The 18,101-nt window shown below is 40.0% G+C and overlaps 1 long non-coding RNA gene across 1 annotated transcript in view; it reads right to left on the bottom strand.

Moving 5' to 3' along the window:
• Positions 1-18,101, bottom strand: part of LOC116109638 — an 83,836-nt gene that overhangs the window by 15,306 nt on the left and 50,429 nt on the right. The gene's annotated exons all lie outside the window — the stretch shown is intronic.

The raw sequence follows: 18,101 nt of genomic DNA, 5'->3' as shown, positions 1-18,101 counted from the left end.
GAAGAGATGATCGTGGAGGGGCCTCTGACGATCAGCAAAGAGGAAAGAAACCTCGCTACAAGCCTAGAAAGTCCTATGCTCCTGTTCCTCGTCGCGATTGCAACAGAAACCAATACACTCCACTGAATGCCTCTGTATCTGCCATTCTTGATAAGTCTGAAGAGGCCTGTCTGCTCGGAGAGCCTGAGCCCATGAAGACTCCTGCGATAGCCAGAAATAATAAAAAGTATTGTCGCTATCATCGGGACAACGGGCACCATACCGATGAGTGCCAGGCTCTGAAACAAGCAATCGAGGAGCTCATCAAGAAGGGGCATTTCAAGGAATACATCGACGACTCTGCTCCCTCACAGGGGAACAATCGGGGGGAGCCAAGTAAGAAGCGTCGCAATCAGAAGGGTGTGTGCAGTCTCAATTTGATTTTTGGGGGACTGCACTTCTCTGGAAATTCGTGAGGTGCTCGAGAAAGGTATGCTCGCGAAGCACATCAAGACCCCATTAGAGTGATGAGTGCGGAGCAGCGACCACAAAAGGTTTGCAGGGAGATAGAAATCTCCTTCTCCGAATAAGATACGACCAGGTTACATCACCCTCACGACGACGCTCTTGTGATCATGCCCCTGATAGGGCGCTATAATACCCAGAAAATGTTAGTGGATAACGGAAGCGCTGTGAACATACTGTTCGCGTCCACTTTCGAAAGGATAAATCTGGACGAGGTCGACCTGAAGCATACCTCGTTCCCACTGTACGGATTCACAAGAGATCATCTACTCCCCAAAGGGACGATCTCACTCCCAATCACGCTGGGCAATTTTGACGAAGTGACTAAGGTAATTGAGTTCTTAGTAGTAGATTGCCCATCAGCCTTTAATGGGATCCTGGGGCGACCTCTACTAAGACAGTTCAAGGCGGTCACTTCGATTTACCATCTGAAAATGAAATTTCCTACCCTAACGGGAATTGGGAAAGTCAGCGGGTCTCAACGTGCATCGCGCGACTGCTATGTGAAAGCAGTCCAAATGGCGTGCAAGGGAAGGGGCACCTCGCACGGAAGCCACGGACAGGCAATTGCAATCAGCAGGATAGAGCCGCAACCTGGTCCAACCGAGGACTATATAGACCCTCGCATCCAAGATTGCCCTTCCAGTGGGCTAGTTGAGGACCTGACTGAAGTGCTAGTTGATCGCAATGAACCGAGCAGGGTGTTAAGGATCAGTAGAAATCTCAACTCCCAGCTCGCCACCGAACTGACCAGCTTCCTCAGGGGAAACATCGATGTGTTCGCATGGTCACATGCAAACATGGTCGGGATCAGCCCAGATATTATCTGCCATGCGTTGAACATCAACAACGAAGCCAAGCCGGTTCACTAAAAAAGAAGGACAATGGATCCCGAGCAATATGTCGCCTTAAAGCTAGAGGTGGATAACCTCCTCTATAACGGGTCCATGCGAGAGGCACTCTACCGAACCTGGGTTACCAACCCGGTTCTAGTAAAGAAGCTAAGTGGCAAGTGAAGAAACCTGCGTCGACTTCAGCGACCTCAACAAAGCTTGCCCTAAAGACAGCTTCCCCCTGTCGAAAATTGACCAACTCGTGGATGCCACCCTGGGGCACGAGCTGCTAAGTTTCATAAGTTTCATTAACGCATACTCGGGATATAATCAAATTTTGATATATGCGTTGGACGAAGAGCACACATCTTTCATTACAGATCGGGGACTGTCCTACTACAAAGTCATGCCCTTCAGCCTCAAAAACGCTGGCGTGACCTACCAGCAATTGGTTAACCAGATGTTCTCCGACTAGATCGGTAGGTCTATGGAGGTCTACGTAGATGACATGCTGGTCAAGTCCCATGTCGCTTCAGATCACGTAGCACATCTCGCAGAAATGTTTGATATCCTCCAACTGTACATAATGAAACTAAACCCTCTGAAGTGTTTGTTCGGGGTATCCTCAGGGAAATTCTTAGGGTACATGGTTAACCAGCAGGGAATAGAGATCAACCCCGAGAAAATTCAAGCTCTCCTCGATATAGAAAACCCGACCAACAAAAAACAGGTCATAAGTCTCAACGGGCGAATAGCGGCACTTAGTTGCTTCATATCGAGGCTAACAGATCACTACTTACCGTTTTTCAATGTTCTGAAGACAAATAAGAAATTTGAATGGACTCCCGAGTGCGAACAGGCATTCCAAAGTATAAAAAAACACATCGAGAAGCCACCTCTCCCCTCCACACCTCTTCCGCAAGAGATCTTGCCTCTGTACTTGTTCGTGTCTCAGTTTGCGATTAGTGCAGCCCTAGTCTGAGAAGAGGAAAGAGTTCAATGGCCTGTATACTACGCGAGCAAGCGCTTGTCGGATGCTGAGACACGGTATCCGAAAATGGAACGATTAGCTTATGCCCTGCTGATCGCTTCCAGAAAGCTGCGACCTTATTTCCACGCCCATACGATCCACGTAATGAGTAATTACCCTCTCAGGCAGGTCCTCCAAAAGCCAGAAGCCTCGAGTAAACTTCTCAAATAGGTCATGGAACTAAGTCAGTTCGACCTGAAGTACAAGCCAAGGTCGATCATCAACGGGCAAGCTGTTGCTGACTTTATTTTAGAATTCTCCTATCTTTCGAATGAGTCGGAGCAACAGCCTAGCGAAGTCATCCAGGAAACCATTCAGAATCTATCAACTTGGAGCCTCTATGTCGACGGATCGTCGACCAGAAAAGGGGCGGGCACAGGCTCATTCTCTTTAGTCCCGAAGGGGCTCACATTCATGGCATCCTGCGGTTCGAATTTAAGGCAACCAATAATGAAGCCGAGTACGAAGCTCTGCTCGCTGGATTGCGGTTGGCCAGAAAAATGGGGGCAACCGCGATCAGCGTCCACAAAGACTCTATGCTGGTCGTTAACCAAATTCTGGGAGAATACCAGGCCAAGGAGGAAAACATGATCCGTTACTTGAAAGAAGCTAAGGTCGCACTGGAGTCGTTCAAGAACTTCGCGATCACCCAGATCCCAAGAGATAGCAACTTTGTGGCAGACGCTTTGGCAAGGATAGCCTCATCGTTGGACTCAAAGGCACCAGATAGCATTCCTGTTCGATTCGTCGAGGCCCCGAGCATCAGCCTGACCGAACAGGCCGTGAATGTAGCACAATTAGATTCCTGGATGACACCCATTTACCGGTATCTTAAGGATGGGATCTTGCCCGATGACAAGGTCGAGGCACGGGTCCTGCGAACAAGATCTGCTCGTTACTCTCTCATCGGAGACCAGTTGTACAGGCGAGGGTTCAGCATCCCTCTCCTCCGATGTGTAACCAACGAGGAGGCAGATTATATCATGAGAGAAATTCATGAAGGGATCTGCGGTAATCACACGGCCGCACGATCTCTCGCGAACAAGGTTGATCGTCAAGGGTACTATTGGCCCCGGATCCAAGATGATACCCACAATTTTGTTAAAATGTGTGACAAGTGTCAGCGGTTCGCGAACATTCCGCGAGCCCCCTCTCACGAGCTGATAACGATGACTAGCCCCTGGCCGTTCTCCATGTGGGGGATCGACCTGGATCAACGTTATCGATCCCATGCTAGTCGGAAAGGGAGGAGTCAAATATGTCGTGGTCGCGGTAGACTATTTCACCAAATGGGTGGAAGCTGAACCGCTAGCCGCGATCAAGACCAGAAAGCTAAAAGACTTCGTTTTCGAGAATATAGTGTGTCGCTATGGAATTCCTCAAACCCTTATCTCGGATAACGGGAAACAGTTTGACAGCGAGGAGTTCAAGCAGTTTTACGATGAGTTGGGCATTCATAAAAAGTTCGCCTCAGTCGCTAGACCTCAAGCAAATGGTCAGGTTGAAGCTGTCAACAAGACCATCAAGCACACTTTAAAGGCCAAGCTCGGCGAGGCCAAGGGAAATTGGGCCAACGACCTCCCTGAAGTCCTGTGGGCATACGAAACAACTCCGAGAACTTCCACCTCAGAAACGCCCTTTTTGCTAACTTACGGTTGCGAAGCAATGATTCCTGTGGAGGTAGGGACTGGTTCACTTGGGAAGGACTCTTACGTGAGGCCGAAAACGAAGCACTTATGAGAGCAAGTCCGGATCTTGTCGAAGAACACCGCAGCAAGGCTTCGCTAAGGATAGCAGCCGACCAGCAACGCACGAAGAAGTTCTTCGAGTCAAAGGTTAAGCGAAGAGACTTCTAGGTTGGTGACCTTGTGCTTAAGAAAGTTCTCCTCGATACCTGTGAACCAAGTGCGGGAGTACTAGGACCAAACTGGGAAGGTCCATATCGCGTCGACAAAGTAATAAGACCGGGGACTTATCATCTCAAAAGGTTAAACGGCTCTAAAGTACCCGGAGCTTGGAATGTTGAGCATCTTCGGCCATATTATCAGTAATCCCGAACTCAGCTTTCACTATCAATCAGTTCTTGATTTTTGTTAAGTTTCCTTGTAAAGTGTTATTCTGTTCATTTGTAATAGTTCGCATGTAATATTGTTTATGTAAAACTGAATTGTCAACTGCACTCATGTATGATTAAGCGAACAGCAATTGCAAATGAAATGTATTTCATTTATGTAAAAAGCAAAAACTGTTGACCCTATGACCCCTATTGGGTCGGCCTCATCGCACCAGGCTTGGTCGATTGGGGGATTCTTCGAGGCAGAACTGGAACCCCCTGCCTGGTCAGGTTCGCGGGCGGCCGCTACTTCAACATCTTGCCTCGCCAAGGTGTGCAAAGTTTCCTGCCACTCCCCGGGGAGGTCGGACATATCCAGCTTTGGGTTCTTTGGTCGTAGGGCGTAGATAGACTCGATCGCCCAGTCGACGGCCTTGTCCTTGATCTCCTCTGCCTGGCTCCACATCTCTTCGGTCAGGGAAGCAACTCTTCCCCGACTTCCTTGAAGTTCGGCCTTAAGAACTTGTTTTTTCTTCTCAGAGGCCTCCACTTCCTGTTCTGCTCGCTCAGCCCGCATTAAGGTCGCTTAGCGCTCTTTGTCCTTCTCTCCGACCTCCTTGGAGAGCCTGGCCACGGTCCTTTAGAGCTCCTTTATTTCCTCCACGTGTCGCTTGAGCTCTGCCCTTTGGAAGTCCACCGTTGGCATAGCCGCGTTTTTCTGACTCATATATCTGTTCGCTACCTTAGCGGACAGTTCCTTCTCTGCTTCGACGGCTTCCAGGCTTTGTTTGAGCTTCATGACCTCCTCTTTCAGATCGACCTCCCCCTTTGCGACGCCCAGCCAAGCTTTCTCCAGTGACATCCTCATGGCGAGTAGAGCCTGCGAACAAGAAACGTGTTAGAATCATTAAAAATAGCGAAGAAAACATCAAGAATAGTTCGTTCACCTTGCTTAGATGTTGAACTGATGTGGTCATCAGGTCAACATTGCCCGTATCAGCGAACTCATCGTATGAATCTGATAGTCCACACTCAAGTAAAGAGTAGACTACCAACTGCAGATATTCATGCAGGTTCCCCAGCGTGTCCAGCACTGGGGTATCCTTCTTCGCCTTTTCAGCAACAGCTGTCTCATCCACGGGTTCCTTGCCCGACCTCCTTCCAATGGCCCGCCACGACCTCAGGGGTTGGACACCCTCAGATTCAGTCTCTGACTCGTCGACTTGAATCTGCTTCCTCTTCTTCGACGGCTGAGCCATCGTCTTCCTCTTCGGGCGAGCAGGCGATGGCTAAGCGGCCTGTTCGGCCCTGGTCGGTGCTTCCTCAGGACTTGGCTCAGAAGGCGCGACAGTTCGCACCGATTAAGCTGATATGGGGTGAGCAGCTTCGGTCGCCCTGACCTTCCTCGACCGAGGGAAGTTGAATGGCACTTGTCGAGGCTGTTCGTTCTCTTTCGGAGGCATTTTCGTTGTATGCAAGTACGTTAGTAAAAGGACTTTATTCTACAACCAGAAAAGAATCGATCAGTGCAACTTACACTCTAGGGACTCTAGAGACGCGTTCTTGTTAAATAACCGTACTTCCATCAGTTCGCGATCGTCACGAGCTTCTTTGCATCACGACTTTCCTCGGGAAGTACCCTAAAAGACACGATCCTGTCTGGGTCAGTGAGCAGGTCTAGGCTGGTCGACTTGTTAACTGTGAAGGAAAGCAGATCGTTAGAAAAAAGAAATACACAGTTAATAAATTTAGCGAAGAAAAACCTACTTGGATCCTAAAAGCAGCAATGGCCGTTGTAACAGAAGAAGAAAAACTTCGTCTCGTAGGCCCCTACATTACTGGAATAGTTGTGTATCCCTTCGTAATGGTAGGTCACCGGGAAAAGTAATAGGAGTCCTTGTCCGTACTCCTCTTAAGATAATACGCGCAACCGAGCTCCACTGCTGTTAGCTAGCCCAGGCTGCTCTCGCGACATGCGACGTACATCGCAACAGTGATGACATACGCGTTCGGTGTCAATTGCATCGGTGCGATCCCGAAGTGATCCAGGACTGACCTGATGAAAGGGTGGAAAGGAATCAACCCCCCACCCTTGAAGATCTCTTCAGAGATCGCGGCTAAGCCATTGGAGGGATACCACGACGACTGGGTGATATCGAGGAAAACCTCCACTGTTTCACTACCCTATCGAGCTCGTCCCAGGTGAGAATCGAGAAGACCTCAAAGGATGCGTCTGCGGGAAACATCCCGTGAAGGCGAGCCGGTTCCTTCCTCGGACCTGGATGTTGAAGGTTCCATTTCGCAGTCTGCAACAGTGACAGACAGGTCATTTTAGCCATCGTATGTTGTCCCATACGGTGACACGGAATAAATTTCCTAAACCCTAGCAGTGACTCGAGCCGCCATGCACGTCTCGAACCCGACTCCGGTGTCACGTCTCTGATGAAACATCAGAGGATCCAACGCCATTGCATCACCAAAGGAAAATGAAGAAAAAGAAAAACTCTTACCTTTTGGAGCACATGAGTGGTTTGAAGAGATTTTTCGCTCGCAGCAAAGGAAATTCTGGTGGCATCGTCTAGTAAAATTTGGGCTTTTATATGGAGTATGAACTGGCGTTTACCACCCCTCGGAATCGAAACGATGCTTGGGCGGCAACTATTTCTCACCGTTGATCGCAGATACGTGTCGCTGATCAATGGGGAAGAGGGGGAGTCACAGTTAAGGGCGGTCAAACCCACGACCCATCCGTTGAGAAACTCGAACGACGGCTCTCTCTCTCTCTCTCTCTCTCTCTCTCTCTCTCTTCTCATTAATTGCGCCCCACGCCGCATTTTATGCTATGATAGGGGTTGTCATTTCGAGCGTGTCATACAATTAATGCGCCTGGCAGACATTTAACACGCGCAGAACACCTGTCAATGCAGGGATTGCTTCATTAAATGTCTCCATCCCTAAGGTGCAACAAGGAACACCTGAAGAAGCCAGCTCGCTTGGACGATGGTTGTTAGGTCGCTTGGACGATGTTCGTCAGGTCGCTTGGACGAAGGTCGTGCGAGGTTGTGTTCGCGAAAGATCCTATCCTGAACTGCCTTCAGTCAGGTCGAAATCAACAGAACTTCCAAGAAAGCTCCAATAGCGGCATGACTTATAGTTTCCAAGGTTCGATCCTCAAACCTTAAAAACTAGGAGACTTCTGTTATGCCTGGGAAATCAAGGGCTAACGTTGGAAATCATGTGAAGGAGAGTGTGACCTGCTCCTGTCAGAACGGTAAGGGCGCACCAGACCTGCCAGACGCTGTAGAGATCCCACGTGTCCATTCCCTGCTCTAAATCGTGTGAAATCAGTTTGGAAGGTGGGCAATGTGACATAAAGAGGGATTTGTCCTGATATTCATACCAACCCACAGATTTAATGATGATTACTTACACTCATCTCACTATAAAAAGGGGAAGACCCTCACAATGGGGGGATTCGTTGATTTTACTCTCAAATAGCTTATTCTCTCTCTGATATTCTAACTTTCAGCCTTTTTGTAAATCATTTGTAAGTCAGTCCGCTGTTGCAACCTGACTCCTAATATTAATAAAAACATCAGTGGACGTAGGACTTGCTACCTTAGCATCCGAACCACTTTAAAAGCTCTCACTACTGCATTTACTACACTTTTTGTCTATACTCACGTGTGTTTCTTGGCAACCCAACGTTACGCACGTGTTGGTTAGTTGGTGTCAAAATCACGCATCAACACAGTGTATCAAAATGTTGATGCCCTAACAAACACACAAGGTTTGTTCTGAAAAAACAAGCATAATCCCATGTTGTTTAATTGTCAAAGCCATTGAAACACACTAAAATAGAAATGAATATGATCTATGATTAGCTCTGATTAAGTGACTGTTTCACCCGAAAACAAAGCTAATAGGTAATGACTCAACATAATCCCAATTCTTTACTTAAATCTGTCAACAAAGTCAAATTCGCCAAGTAAAACGGGACCAAGTTCTTGCAAGTGGAGTAGCAAAAGCACAGCAAAAATCCCTGGTAAGAAATGCTTAATACTTATGAACAACGGTGAATTTTTTTCATATTAATCAATTTCACACGAGAGTAAATGAAATATACCTATACAGAACCTGTACTATGCAATAAAAATTAATGTAGTTACAAATTTTACAAATATAATGACAGGAATTTGAAGGATAAGTGATTGAATTAATGTGATGATCGTAATTAGAACTGTTTTTGTTTTGAATGAATAAGATACATATATTTGATTTATGCATTAATTCTAATGAAAAAAAAAAATACCTATATAAACAAGAAATGGTAATTGTATAAATAATGAGATACATAAATGAACGGAAAGTCCAAACTAGAGGCGGAACGAATGGGTCAGGTCAAGTGAGTCAACCCTAACTCGGCCTACCTTAAACCGAGTTCAACCTAGCCTACCTAAAGGGAGGGCCGGGTTCAACCCGGCCTGGGTAAACCCCACAGGGTAGGTTGGGCCTTCATAGGCAAACCCACGGGTCAACCTAGGGGGTTGGCCTTTGTGGGTTGGCAACCTTTAACCCAGTGAGTTAGACAAAAAAAATTAAATTAAATTTTTTTTCAAAAACCCATTTGACCCTTGAAATATAACTGTTTTATAGTAGTTGGAGGCCTAGTTAGTAAAAACGCGTATTATATGCGAATTGTACGGACAACCGTATAATTCGTGTATAAAACGCGCGTATACGTATTTTGTAAAATCTGTCATATAATTCACGTATAATAAGGGTTCCCATATAATTCGCGAATTTTTGAAAAAAAAAAAAAAAAAACAAAATCTCACACCCCCAAAACGACGTCATTTTGGTGGGTTTATACAAAAAATTAAAACAGATCTGGTTCAGTCGTTCTTCTTCAGTTCTTCGGCAGTCAGCAGCAGTTCTTCTTCTTCCTCAATTCTTCTTCAGCTTTTCTTCCTCAGTTTTTCACGTTTTCAGCTTTCTTCATCTCTTGTTCTCTTCTTCCAGGCTTCTTCTTCCTTATATTTGTATTTGTTACTGTGGTTGGTCGTGAGCACTCTGGGCTTGATTGGTAGTCTGGTTGCATGAATGGCTTGAGGGGATTGTGATGGATAGTGGCTTCTTTAGAGGGCGTGAAGATGTAATAGAGTCCCAGGATCAAGAAAAAGAAAAAGATTTAAAAGTTGCGAAACTTTCTCAAGAACCAAACAGCAATTTCAGAAAAGAAAGAGAGAGAGAGAAAAGTTGACTCTTTCCAGAACTAAAACTTATTTTTTATTTGCCTAACTTTTTCAACTGAATATTAAATTTCTTTTATACAAGCATCAGTCACGTGGGCCATTCTTTACAAAATAACATCTCCACCGTTGATCATTCTTCTAGCATCTCCACCATTGATCAATTGTAAAACTCCAGTTGCCTTGGAATACTCTAACATCCTCCCTCAAGCCAAGCAGTAAAACTTTGGTAGCTTGCCTGTGAAAAATTTCAGTACCTTGTTAAGTTCATATCTATATTATATTTTTATATAATCTGTGTAATGTGAAGTGTTGATGCCAATTTTAGATGTGTTTATATATTGTGTATTTGTGTTATTGGTTAATTGAATACTCTGCATTTGAAATATTATGTTGATTTTAACCAGGTAGTCCATAAAAGTGTTAAAACTAAGATTGATATTGCCGTATTTTTCAAAACGTATTATTGATCATACACCGTATTAAACCCGTATATATCTGTACCGTATTTTTTCCGTATCCAAATTTTATGGCCGAATTTTTATAAACATATTTTTTACTGTTTACCGTATTATACCCGTATAATTCTCGTACCTTTTTTTGTCGTATCTGTATTTACTAACTAGGGTTGGAGGGGGTCTTTTTGGTTATTTTCTTTTCCCATTTTTTCTATAAATAGGGCATAAACTCTTATATTTTCTCACATCCTAAATTTTCTCATTCTCTTATTTTCTTAATTAAAATCTCTTAATCTCTTTATTGTCAATTTACTCTCATTTTAATTTTTATAATTCTTAATTTAGTTAAAAAAATAAATTAATAAATATGTTATTTAAATTATTAGGTTGTTCATAAATTAAATTATATTATTATATTATTTTTTTATATCATTTAAAAGCACCTCTCCTCGTACGTTAACGAGGATAAGTGCTTTTGAATGAAGTGCTTTTGATGATTTATGAAAGATTGAGAGACAGAAGAGAACTGAATAAGAAGAGAGATACAATGAACATCAATCAATTGATTTTAAATTTACTGTGAATAATGGATTACAGTGGGACCCACCATGTGAAAATCGATAAAAGTGACGTCTAAAAGGTTGAAAGGAGGGAGAAAGCACTTGAGTTTAGCTTTCCAGCTGGATCCAAACGTGTTTCATATAAAGTCAAGTTTCCAAGGAAATATTATTATAAATTTATAATTGACCAAAACGTGCTTCATGGTCTGCAAAAGTTTGATTGTAGACTTCGAGGAAGAGAAGGAAAGATGAAGAAGGCATTTAAGTTTAGCTGGTTCAGACACTTCAAAACCAGAAGATACAAAAATCTTCTTCAATTTTTTTTTTTTTTTTTTTAGCAATATTACATTTACAAAGTACATTTATATGTAAATAAAGTAACGTGTCATGTTATAATTAGAAGAGTGTAAAATCAACTTTTTAACTTAAATCAAATTTATTATCTAATCAGAGTATGACATATCATATATAAATATAGATATAAAAAATGATGTGTCATATTATAATTAAGAAAGTAAATTTGTAAAATCAACTGTTTAACTTAAGTCAAATTTATTATCCAATCAGAGTATGACACATCACTTTATATATATATCTTTGTATGAAGACTTTGTAAATATAGTATCACTCATTTTTTAAAGGGAGAATTTTAGAAATTATCCCTCACTTTTTGTAATTATTATTTATAACACTTTTGTGGAAAATAATAAATGACAACACTCTCCAGTTCTAACCTCATCTAATTCTTAATTTGTAAATTAAAATTTATATAAAATTATTATTTTGTTCTTACTTTCATTATATTTATTAAATTATATTTTATTAGAAAATTCAATAAAAAAATTTGTGTTTTTCTGAAAACTTGAAAAAGATTTTATTATTTAATCAAACCTTACGGAATTAATGTCATTTGAACTCTGTGAGAAATAATTATTGACTTGGCAGAGATGGGATACTGAACATGCAAAAGAAATTGAGAAAATGCATCCCAAAAGAATATCTATCATACTGATGATGCATTGACCAACCCTCGATTTTTTCTAAAAAAACAAGTATAATTCCAAAGGTATATCTTATTTGGAAGTTTACATATTTAATTTTCATCTGACCTTTTGCTAATATTCACTTTAATTAAAAAAAATTAAACCACCTCTGTGCATAGAACTAACTATTAAATTTTTCATTACAAAAAAGAGAGATAAATGGAAAAAAAAAAAAAAAAAAAAAGAGAGAGAGAGAGAGAGTTTCAGTCAATAAATTTGTTTATTCTTTTTTTTCTGAAAGATCAATCTATACTGAGCTCCATTTCACAGCAGTTTAACGACCATAGCATGAGCTAATTTATTTTCTTTACTCGCTGCCTTTAATATTATAGTAGCTGAAGTTAACATCAGCCTTGTTAAGTGGCGTTGCAACTTGCAAAAGCTATACAATTATACAACTGTTTTTATTAATAGAGCAAACGACATGTTCTCACCCAAGGTTTATCAAAATCCAAGGTTCTAGCTTGGTTTGATTGGTACTTTTATTTTAAAATATCAAGGGTAAAAGTGTCAAAACTCATTTCTCTCAACTCACCACCGTTGTCAGCCCTCCCATTTCCTTCAATCCTTCTTCTTCTCCATTTTTCCTTTTCTTTTTCTTCTTCTCCTCTCTTCCAGATTCTTCGGCTCTGAGTTTTTAGAATAATATTTTGAAAAAAGTTAAATTAGACGGGTATTACGATGTAGAACTTAAAAATTAACAAAAAATACCCTCTATATTTGTTTATTTACTAAACACTCCTATAATAAAATATTAAAAGTTAACAAAAACACCTCAAACTCACCCATTAAATACGGAAAGCCAACCACCTCCGCCGGAGGCTGGCCGGAGTGTCTTTGTAATTTCTAAAAAAAATATTTTGGGGTGTTTAGTTAAATTAACAAATTTAAGAGGTTTAAAATAAATTAAAAAATATAGATTAATATTTTGACAATAATGCTATTTTACAGTTTAATTTTTTTGGGAATACTAATAATTCCCAAAATCGAAACAAACGAAGCCCCCCTTTTTCTTCTTCTCTTCTCTCCACCAGATTCTTCCTCTTCTTCTTCTTCTTCTTCTTCTCCTCCTCTTCTTCTTCTCTCTTTCTTTTTCTCTTCTCTCCACCAACTGCTTCCCCTCTACCACTGCTGGGAAAATGGAGGTTTCGGAGGTGGAAGGGTGGTGGTGCTTGTGGTGATGATGAGGACGGCCAACAGAGCCGAGATCGAGCCAAATGGGACCGAAATTGGGTGGTGGTGAGGGATTGTGATGGCGGTAGATGGGTGGAATGGTGGTGGGTGGTCGTGGTGGTGACTTTGGGGTTTCGGGAGGGAGAGAGGAGCGTGGTTGTGGCTGTGGGAGGGAGAGAGAAGTGGCAGAAGAGAAGAAGGGGGAGATGAAGAAGAAGACGAAGATGGGAGGGTAGTTTGATAATTGTCGTCTTCAGAATCCAACAGTGACTAACCATGTTAGTTTAAGGGTGGGGATCTGAAATAAATGAAACAGCGGTATTACTTTTGGATTTCTTCAAACCTTGGGTGGGAACATGTCGTTTACTCTTATTAATATAATGGCCCTTGAGTGCCAACTAAAAGGGTGGGTTCAGGGATTTAAGCATTTGGTTCACTTTTTTACACTTTTAGAAAAGTTTTTTGAAAAAAGTTAAAAAAAGTTGGCTCCGTTTGGTTCAAAATTTAGGGGTTTTGAGAAACTTTTTTTGAAAAAAGTTAAAAAAAAGTTGAATTGGGCGGGTATTACGATGTAGGATTTATAAATTATAAAATACCCTATATATTTTTTTTTTTTTACAAAATACCCCCTATAATAAAACATTAAAAGTTAACAAAAATACCCCTAACCCACCCTCAAACACTCCCAGTCGGCCACCACCACCGGAGGTGGCCGAAGTCACCTTATGGGCGCATGACCGGCTGGATCTTGCCGGTCATGCGCCGATATGGCCTTTTCCAGCCAGTTCCACGGTGGATCTGGCCGGCAAAGGCCAGATCTACGACCAGATCTGGCCGTCAACCGGCAGATCTGGCCGTATTTGCTCTCAACGACGGCCAACAAACGGTCGTCGTTGACAACGGCCAGATCTTTGGCCTTAGATCTAGCCTTTTCCGGCCATATCCACTGTGGATCTGGCCGGAAAAGGCTAGATCGGCGCACTCCCGGCCAGATTCAGCCGGTAGTGCGCCATCCTACCAGATTCCGGCCATTTTCCGGTGGTGGTGGCCGGAATCTGATAAATGTGGATTATTGGGGTGTTTTTATAATTTTAAAAAAAAATTTATGGGTATTTAATTAAATTATCAAATTTAAGGGGTTTAAAAAAAGTTGAATAATATTGGGAGTAGTATTCCCAAAAATCAAAGTTTTTGGGTATTTTACTGTTTAACTTTTTTGGGAATACTAAAAGTAGTATTCCCAATTGGCAACCAAACGGAGCCGAGAGTTTTTGGGTATTTTACTGTTTAACTTTTTTGGGAATACTAAAAGTAGTATTCCCAAAACTGAAACAAACGCAGCCGTTGAATTTGGTGGGTATTACGATATATAATTTGAAAATTAATAAAAATACCTCTTATGTTTGTTTATTTACTAATCACCCTTATAATAAAATATTAAAAGTTAACAAAAACACCCTAAACCCACCTATTAAATACGAACAGTCAGCGGTGGTAGGAGTCGTCGTATCGACGCATGACCGACTGGATCTTGCTGGTTGTCCATCGATATGACCTTTTTTGATCAGATCCAGATCTGGCCGTATTTGCTCGTCAATAACGGTCGTTGATGACTGGTTATAGTTTTGGCCTTAGATCTAATATTTTTTTGCCAGATTTATGGTAGTGTACTATTTTACCAGATTTCGATCATTTTCTGGCTGTGGTGACCAAATCTGATAAATATGGATTGTTGGAGTATTTTTATAATTTTAAAAATATATTTAAGAGTATTTAATTAAATTAATAAATTTAAAGAATTTAAAAAATTAAAAAATATTGAATAATATTGTAAACTTTTACGATTTTATTGTATAACTTTATTGAGAATACAGTAATATTCCCAATTACGAACAAAACGAGCCTTATTGTTTTATTTCATTTACTTTTACTTCAAGTTATTGTCTCGTTGTACGAGTCTTATTCTCCTTCTTATTTTAATGTATCTGAACAACGTCTTGTCATAAGTCTCACTACAGCTGGAAATCAGTCAGCTAAAGTGCTAAACTTAAATGCCTTCTTCATCTTTTTCTTTCCTTCTCTTCCTCCAAGTCTATGATTTCGACTTGATCAATGCTCACGTGGTGGGTCTCCACCGTAATTAATTCTATATATTCAATTTTAATTTACAAGCGTTAGAACTGAGAACTGGTTATTTATTATTTTCATAAATAATGATTGCAAAAACTGAGGAGTAATTTCTAAAAAAAATTAATTTATAAAACTAACGGTCAAAACAGTAACGGTGTTGAAGCTGCCCTTAGTTATTTTCAGCCCTTAATCTTTTGAAGTTGACCTGAGATCGATTGATTAGTGGTCCTGATTGTCATATTTAAGGAGATTGATTGTACGTTTTGAGCAAGAAGGGACTTTAAATATGTCAAATTGGGCATTTAATTCATAGGTAGCAAGTCTTTATCGCAGCAGGTAGTCACTATCCTTTCCCGTATCAAAGTTCCCCTTAACGCTCAACCAATTGACCTAAACCTAACAATTTTAATTAAAATCTTTATTTTTAATTCAATTTATATTATTAAAGTTTTAAATTAAGAAATCTGATAAACCTAACATTTAAACCCTATACTGATTGCAGACTTGAATAGTATTAAGGGAGAATATCACAAATTATCCTTGAGGTTTTCAAATTTATAGTTTGATGAAAACTTTCACACTTTTTTTTAATCAACCAGACGCTCAATGTTTAAAAACTTTATCACATATCCCTATTTGCCAGTTGCCACTTCATTACATTTAGATTTACAAACACTTTCTTATAACACTAAAGTTACCATTTTATCCAACACTTTCTTATAAAACAAAAGTTACCATTTCAACCATCTATATTCTATCACAGACAATAACATAATGAACTTAGAAGTTAGGATTAAGAGACATCTATGATATAGTTTTCAAACTTTTAGAGTTCATTTTTATTCGAATCATAAATTTTAAATTTTTATAGGGGTGTTTGGTTCAGGAAATTTTGGATTATTGGAAAGATAGATTACCTTAAATATTATTGAGAATTTTTAGAAAAATGTGTTTGATTAATTGGTGAATATGTTGGCCAAACGACTTGCGTATACCCAAGGTTTACCGTAACGACAAGTTGGTACCCAAAAGGTTTTGAATCGATAAACAGGTACCTTCCGTCATGTGCTGTTAGTGATTTCTGTTAGTTAACAGTGAAAAGACTAAAATGCCCTTGAGTTTGATATTTTAGTTTTTTATAAATTTATAAAAAACCCCCTAGGTTTGCTAATTTAACTAAACACCCCATGTATAAAAAGTTTGTTAAATGACAAAAACACCCCCACACCTGCAGTGCCAGATTCCGGCGACATCGCCGGAATCTGGCCAGAAATTGCGTTACGACACAGACCCCGTCGGATCTGTGTCGTAACGCATCAATCTGGACTTTTTCGGGATCCGTGGCTGATCTGGCCGAAAAAGTCCAGATCTACGGTCAGATCTGGCTGTTGACGCCGCAGATGGAGTTTTGCAGCACGACGGCCAGATTTAGCCATAGATCTGGCCTTTTCCGGTTAGATCAGTCACGGATCTGGCCGGAAAATGCCAGATTGACACGTTACGACACAGATCTGACGGGTCTGTGTCGTAACGGAATTTTTCGGCCAGTTTCCGACGATGGTGGACGGAATCTGCGGGTGGTGGGGGTGTTTTTGTCATTTAATAAACTTTTTATATATGGGAGTGTTTAGTTAAATTAGTAAACTTAGGGGGTTTTTTAGAAATTTTTAAATTTATAAAAATCTAAAATATCAAAATTTTAAGGGCATTTTAGTCTTTTCACTATGAACAAACATAAATTATTAACAGCATATGATGGAAGGTACCTGTTTATTATTTCAAAACCTTTTGGGTACCAACTATCATTTCGACAAACTTTGGATATGTCTAAGTCGTTCGACCTAGTATGTTTGATTGTAAAAAATAAATTGATCCGTATATTATTTAAATTATTAAATTATTTTTTAATTAAATAATATTATTATGTTATTTTTTAAAAATAATTCAAAAACACTTTCCCTCAAAGACGTTTCCGAGGGAAGTGCTTTTCAATGATTTATGAAAGATTGAGAGATAGAAGGGGACTGAAGAAGAAGAGAGATACAATTAACATCAATCAATTGATTTTAAGCATACTGTGAATAATTGATTACAGTGGAGACCCACAATGTGAAAATCGATAAAAGTGAAGTCTAAAAGGTTGAAGGGAGGAAGAAAGCACTCGAGTTTAGGTTTCCAGCTGTATCCAAACGCGTATCATATAAAGTTAAGTTTCCAAGGAAATATTATTATAATTGACCGAAACGTGCTTCATGGTCTGTAAAAGTTTTGATTGTAGACTTCGAGGAAGAGAAGGAAAGATGAAGAAGGCATTTAAGTTTGAGAAGGTTAGTCTTACACAGATAAATTCAAGGGAAGGATATACAGACGATCTCTAATGTTTATGATTTCTCTCTTTTTTCTTTTCATTTTTTTATATTTTATAAGTTTTTTTATAAATCTTTTTAAAAATAAATTTATTCTTTTAAGTTTAACTGGTTCAAACACATCAAAATGGGAAGATACAAAAATCTTCTTCAATTTTTTGAAGGAAGAATTTTAGAAATTACCCCTCACTTTTTGTAGTCATTATTTATAACACTTTTGTAGAAAATAATAAATAACCACTCTTCAGTTCTAATCTCATCTAATTCTTAATTTGTAAATTAAAATTTATATAAAATTATTATTTTGTTCTTACTTTTATTATATATAATAAATATTTATTAAATTATATTTTATTAGAAAATTCAATAAAAAAATTTTTGTTATCTTGAAAACTTGAAAAATATTTTATTATTTAATCAAGCCTTACGGAATTAATGTCATTTGAACTCTGGGAGAAATAATTATTGAATTAGCTGAGATGGCATACTTAACATGCAAAGGAAATTGAGAAAATGACCCAAAAGAATATCTATCATACTGATGTTGCATTAACCAACATTGGATTAAAAAAACCAATTATAATTCTAAGGCCGAACGACTTATACCTACTCAAGATTTGACAAAGCGATGTTTGGTACCTAAAAAGTTTCAAAACGACAAACAGGTATCTTTTGTTAGTGAAAAGACTAGAATGTCCT

The sequence above is a fragment of the Pistacia vera genome, unplaced genomic scaffold, assembly GCF_008641045.1.
Source record: "Pistacia vera cultivar Batoury unplaced genomic scaffold, PisVer_v2 Contig586, whole genome shotgun sequence".
Lineage (NCBI taxonomy): Eukaryota > Viridiplantae > Streptophyta > Magnoliopsida > Sapindales > Anacardiaceae > Pistacia > Pistacia vera.
The sequence above is the reverse complement of the archived record's forward strand: the minus strand, read 5'-3'. Positions and strand labels throughout refer to the sequence as shown.